The sequence below is a fragment of the Corvus brachyrhynchos genome, unplaced genomic scaffold (assembly GCF_000691975.1).
Source record: "Corvus brachyrhynchos isolate BGI_N302 unplaced genomic scaffold, ASM69197v1 scaffold61, whole genome shotgun sequence".
Classification (NCBI taxonomy): Eukaryota; Metazoa; Chordata; class Aves; order Passeriformes; family Corvidae; genus Corvus; species Corvus brachyrhynchos.
The window spans coordinates 7,116,854-7,122,853 of record NW_008236478.1 but is presented as its reverse complement, the minus strand read 5'-3'; positions in this window follow the sequence as shown (position 1 = coordinate 7,122,853).

The window sequence follows — 6,000 nt, the reverse complement described above, 5'->3', positions numbered from 1 at the left end:
CCCCAGGCAGGGCATTCCCTTCTCCTCAGGGGTGCCAAAAGCTTTTGCATCCCCTGGTGTTCTTAAGGCAGCGTTGGCCTGTCTCCCACCCGGCAGCCCGAAGCCCCATCCCGTCATCCACAGAGTCCAGGTGAGGCACGGGGACCTGGCAGCCCACGGGGACCGCAGGACAGGCTGGCGCTTGTCAGCTGGGATGGTGCCTGGTCCGTGAGTGGGAGCCCCGCGGCTCAGCACCCCAGCGTGCACAGGGGACTTGGGTGGCAGCTCTGCTTTGTACTTTGCCCCACACACAAATCTTGAAGTCCTGGCTGTGCATTAGCTATGTTCTTTTCCATTCCAGAGGAACATCTTTAAAAGTAAAGTAACCAAAACGTCTTTTTGGCTAACCTACAGGGAAGAACAAGGCAAAATACACCTGTTTCAGTGCAAAAGGAAGTGAAGCCAAGAAATCTTGTAAGCTTGGCCCTAAACAGTTGACATCTCAGTAATACAAATATTGCATTCGTTTTATTGCCTTCCATTTTCCTCCCTGAGATCTGCAAATGCAAGGCAGGAGGTGTATCCAGGAGGGCTGGTCACCTGTTTTATTAATGTCACCTGAAACACTTGTAACCCCATGGCTCCAAGAGCTGAGTCCTTAAAAAAAACCCAGCAGGCATTTTGATATGCCCAACACAGCCCTGGCTTGTGGCAGCAACTGCTACAAATGTCCTCCTCAGAGAGGAAACCCATGGAAGGAGGGGAGATGGGAGCCTGCTGCACTGTACCACAGTGGGAGGGGTGGTGTGTGAGCATGGACATGCCAGTGCACACTCATTTCCCAATCCAACAGAGCATGGCGGGTATTTGCAGGGATGGTGGCAGGTCCCAGGGGCTGGAGTGCCTCTTAAATCAATGTCCTCTGTGCATGGAGCTCCACAAGCTCCTTAATCAGGGCAAGAGGGAGGTGTCTGCATGGAGTCCTGCTCCAGCGAGGACCACCTCATGCACACACAGGGTTGCACCAGCTTGGCCCAGATCAGCAGCCCTTTTCCATCCCAAATGCTGGCTCCCATCATCTGTCTGCATTTTCGTGACATCTCCTTCCTCTGGCCCCAGTCCCAGGAGGAAGCTGTGCCTGAGATGGATGAAAGGGGTTTGTTCCTTGTTGCTACCCAGCAGCCCTGACAGCAAGGAAGATGAGCTGCTTCCCAGGACTCTGAGAGCCGACCCCTTGCTGGCACAGCTTCTGCAGAGGTGGCCCTGCAGCCTCTCCTGGGGCTCCCAGGGAGACCCCGGTGGCAACGGCACCTGAAGGGATCTGAACTGTAGACCTTGGCTGAATTTTGGGGGGTGAAGGTTGTTTCAGAATGGCTTGGTGTCCCCAAAAGGCTGCTATCAGTGTGATGCTTGTGATCACCCTCCCTCACAAACTCCCCTTCACCGCTTGGCTGTCAGAGCAGAACTGGGTCTTCCTAACCTGCCCTTTACCTCTGGTGCTGGCAGGAAGGCGGGAGGCAGCAAGGGATCTTGTTTCCTCCGTTTTTCAGGCACTTGCCTCAGGCAAACCCTTGTGATCCTTAGAAAAAGCAAGCTCCTTCCATCTCTGCATCCAGCTGCAGCAACACCCAGTCACTTATACGGGGCTGTGGTCTTGGCAAAGGGAGTAGCCAGCAGGGCTTGCCTGGAGCCCACCATCACCCATCCCGGTTCCAGTGGGAGTGCGGGACTGGGAAGCTCAAAACCCTGTTTCAGGCTGACATCCACATTTTCTCCTGTAGGTACCTCAAGTCCTGCTGTTCTGTGTGAGCTTTTTGCCTCCACCTGACACGCAGCCGGTGCCCCATGCCCCAGCACCACAGGGCATCCCACTGAGCTGGGCTGCCAGCCCTGGCTGACCCCTCAGCATCTGCTCCAGTTGCAAAAGCAACACCCTTCCAGGGCTGCCAACACAACAAGGGCAGGGTGAGCCAGGACAGCAGTGTGGAGGGACAGGCTGTGTACCAAGACCCTCCTCCCACACCTCAGCCCCTGGTGCATTTGGATGATCCCAAGTCACCTAGGCACCCTGATGGGGTGGGCCTCAGAGAACAACAGCTGCCTGGGAAAAGCCCAGGGTTCCACTGAATATGGATGAGGAGCAGGGAGAAAAATAAACCCCAAACTTCTTTATCAGGGGAGGCCTGGTCCTGCCGTCTGCCACCGGGACTTGGGCCAAACTGCTTGATAGAGAGAGAGACCATCTGGATCGTCTGATGGGCTCTGGGCTTGGTTAAAATGAAGCAGAAGCTTTTTTTGTAGGAATTTTCATGGGAAGATCCAGGGAAGGGTTCCAGGGTACGCGCCAGACCTGTCGTGCAAAGAGATGCGAAGCAGCTACAAAGCTTCAAACAAAAAATTGCTGCCAATATTAAGCCAAGCCCCCCAGGGCAGCATCCAGGCATTTCCTCCCACTCAGGACAGGTCACAGCTTGCCCCTCTTAGCTCTCCCATGGGCTGGGCTGGCACTGAGTCGCCTGATAGCACCTTCCAGCACACCTGGGCTTCAAGGCAGCATGCTGTACCCTGCACCTGGGCATGCGGGGGGGAGGCAGCACACCCTGGCCCATTTGTGCCACGCTTTGAAGCAGTGCTGTGGCCATCACCTGTCCACAGCAGTGCTCAGCCTTTCTCAGAGTGGGATCAGGCACTGCTGCAGAGCAGAAGTGTTTTAAACAGAGGCAGTAGGGTGGGTTGGCCGTGGCTGGACACCAGGCGCCCCCCAAAGCCACTCTGTTGCTCCCCTCCTCAGCTGGCCAGGGGAGAGACAATATAATGAAAAGCTCATAGGCCAAGATAAGGCTAGGGAGAGATAACTGGTTACCAATACGGGCAAAACAGACTTTACTTGGGGAAATTGGTTAAATTTATTACTAATCAGATCAGAATAGGATAATAAGAAATAAAACCTAATCTTAAAAACACACCTTTCCCCATCCCTTTCATCTTCCTGGGCTCAACCTCACTCCCAGTTTTTTCTTATCGCCTCCCTACCAGTGACACAAGGGGATGGGGAATGAATGCTGTGGTCAGTTCATCACACTTTGTCTCTGCTGTTTCTCTCTCCTCAGGACAGGGACTTCTCACATTCCTCCCTTGGGCATCCACCTGCTCTGGTGTGGACTCCTTCACAGGCTGCAGGCAAATCTCTGCTTCACTGTAGACCTCCATGAGCTGCAGGGGTACATCCTGCCTCACCCTGGGCTTCACCACAGGCTGCAGGAGAATCTCTGCTCTGGTGCCTGGAACACCTCCTCCCCCTCTTCTTTCAATGACCTTTGTGTCTGCAGAGCTGTTCCTCTCACGTATTCTTTCTTCTCTACAGCTGCTGCTGGTGTTGTGCGGAAACTTTTCCCTTTCTTACGTACATTATCCCAGAGCTGCTACCACCATTGCTGATGGGCTCAGCCTTGGGCAGTGGTCAGTCTGTCTTGAAGCTGAGTGGCACTGGCTCCACTGGACATGGAGGAAGCTTCTAGCAGCTTCTCACAGAAGTCCCCCTACTACCAAAGCCTTGCCATGCAAACTCAACACATGCCTGCATGGTGCCTGCTCCAACCTCCTGCTGAGGAGCATTGCCAGCAGCAGGATCTGTCATCCCTTGCACTGGGGCTGTGCTTTGAACCCTTCCTCCCACCAGCAACATCTGTTTGGGGAGCAGCGGCCGTAAGACCCAGCTGGAGATGTGTTGGGAGCAGAGGGGCTGTAACCTTCAGCTTCTTAGCGTCCCCCAGAGACTTTGTGCAGGGTGGGCTGCTGGGCTGTCCCAGGCCACATCTGTCACGCCTGGCCAGCTTGGCTCATGCTGGGAGGCCAGGCTGCCTTTGTCCTGCCAGACACACTCGGCTTGGGAGAGTGAGGCATTGTGTGGGAGCGGGCTGGCGTGTCAGCCCCATTAGGTACCTGTTGGGCTCCTGCAGCACGACAATGCCCTTGATGGGTCTATTATAGAGTGGTGCGGGCAGCTGGGGCCACTGGGATCACAGTAAATCTTGCCTGGTTAGCAGCAGCAGCAGGCAGGGCTGGGATGTGCTCTCTCCTGCATCTTTCCAGGGACAAGCCCTCCCTCACAAGCGGGCTGGCGTGTCAGCCCCATTAGGTACCTGTTGGGCTCCTGCAGCACGACAATGCCCTTGATGGGTCTATTATAGAGTGGTGCGGGCAGCTGGGGCCACTGGGATCACAGTAAATCTTGCCTGGTTAGCAGCAGCAGCAGGCAGGGCTGGGATGTGCTCTCTCCTGCGTCTTTCCAGGGACAAGCCCTCCCTCACGAACAGCAAGAGCATCACCCTGTGAATGTGGCCAGCATTGCCTTGCAAACTGCCAGCACTGCCCTGTGAGCATAGCCAGCATCACCTGCTAGACCCTGCCAGTGTTGCCCTGTGAACACCACCACCATCACCCTGCAAACACGGCCAGCATTGCTCTGTGAATGTGGCCCCGCTGACTGCAGGAGCCAAGCATCTCTACTGCCTGGCCATCTTCACCACTGGGACCAAGTGAAAGGAACAGCATCCATTGACTGCTCTGAGATGATGCAGGAGATGCCAAAACTCCCAAGTAGGTGGATTTGGCCCCAGCCTAACACAACAGGGACCATCCAGGTAGGGGGAACTCAGTCTGTCTCACTGCCTCGAACAATTGTGGAACAGCAGGAGGGTGACAGTCTGCAAGGCACGGCATCCCCGCTTTGTGGCATGGCTGAGCAGAGGGGCTGAGCCCTGCAGCCTGGGTTCCCAAAACCAGCTCTAGCCTACATGGGAAACATTTGCACCAAGCAGCCCAGATGCAGATGAAGAGATGCCGTTCCCAGCACGGCTGGACACACCAACCGCCTGGGAGCTCCGCGGTGCAGTGCAAGGTGGTTTGAATAAACCACACGCGAGGAGGTGTCTGTGAAGCGCCTTGCACATGGAAATGCTATTGTTGGAGCAGGGGCTCCGGGGTCCCCAGATGTAGCAATTGTTCCACATCCACACTGTGCATACCTCACTCTGCCAGCAGCCACTCATTAACACTCCTCAATGAAGATGCATTGGAGGGATAATTTACTGTTTAATAGACTAACTTTCCATTTGCTGTTGCCAAGAGCATCCAACATATTTCTCCACGGTGCCATAAACTGCAGCTCCTCTGCTATAAAACCCTGCCTCCCAGAAAGAGCAGGTGGGTTTTCAGGATTCAGCTGATGACCTTGGCCATGGGGTAAGCAGAGACACTGTGTTCTGTTGTTAGAGGAGCAGGGCTTGTTTCCACCAAGCCCTTTCACCCCCATTGCACTGACATCTCTGCACTGGGAAAACATCTAACTGGAGAAATAAGGAGTGCCTCAGCCTGATGGATGAGGGAGGCAGAGGCTCTGTCCTGATTTTGTTGATGAAGATGCCCTGGGTGCAGACGAGCATGCCTCTGCTCCATATTTATGGCTAGCTGGCAGCCAGTCCCACACTGGGATGTGATCAATAAGCTATGTGCCTGCTTGGGCTCATTGTGCTTCCACAGCTGCAGATGGCCTTTCTGTGCCTTGTCAGTCCCAAAGTTGTGAGTATGTCTCTGTGTCCTTGCTCCTCCTTCCCCAGTCCTTACAGAGTCACAAGCTACTAGAGAATGAAAGAAAGTCACATTCTGTCAGATTCTGCTCAACGTGGGACAAGGGAACTCCTTCCAGCTCCACTTTGCCTCCATCACCCAAATTTCCACACTGTAGAAGAGAAACTTTCAGGGTGCAGGTTCTGCAGGAAGGAGCACCAGCCCCAGAGGCATGAGCCTGAAAGATTGGCTATCAGGGTCTGGCTCTGAAGAATGGCAAGAGGACGCCAGTAGCCAAAAATAACTTGAAAAGGAGAGGGAAAGGGTTCAGCTTGCCTTGTGACAGCTCTGCTTGGTCCTGGATGCAGGCAGGGACTCTCCTTAGAGCTGGAGGACCATGCTAGGGGCTACTTGCAGAGCTGATTTTTGATTTTGAGGACATCCTTCTCCAGC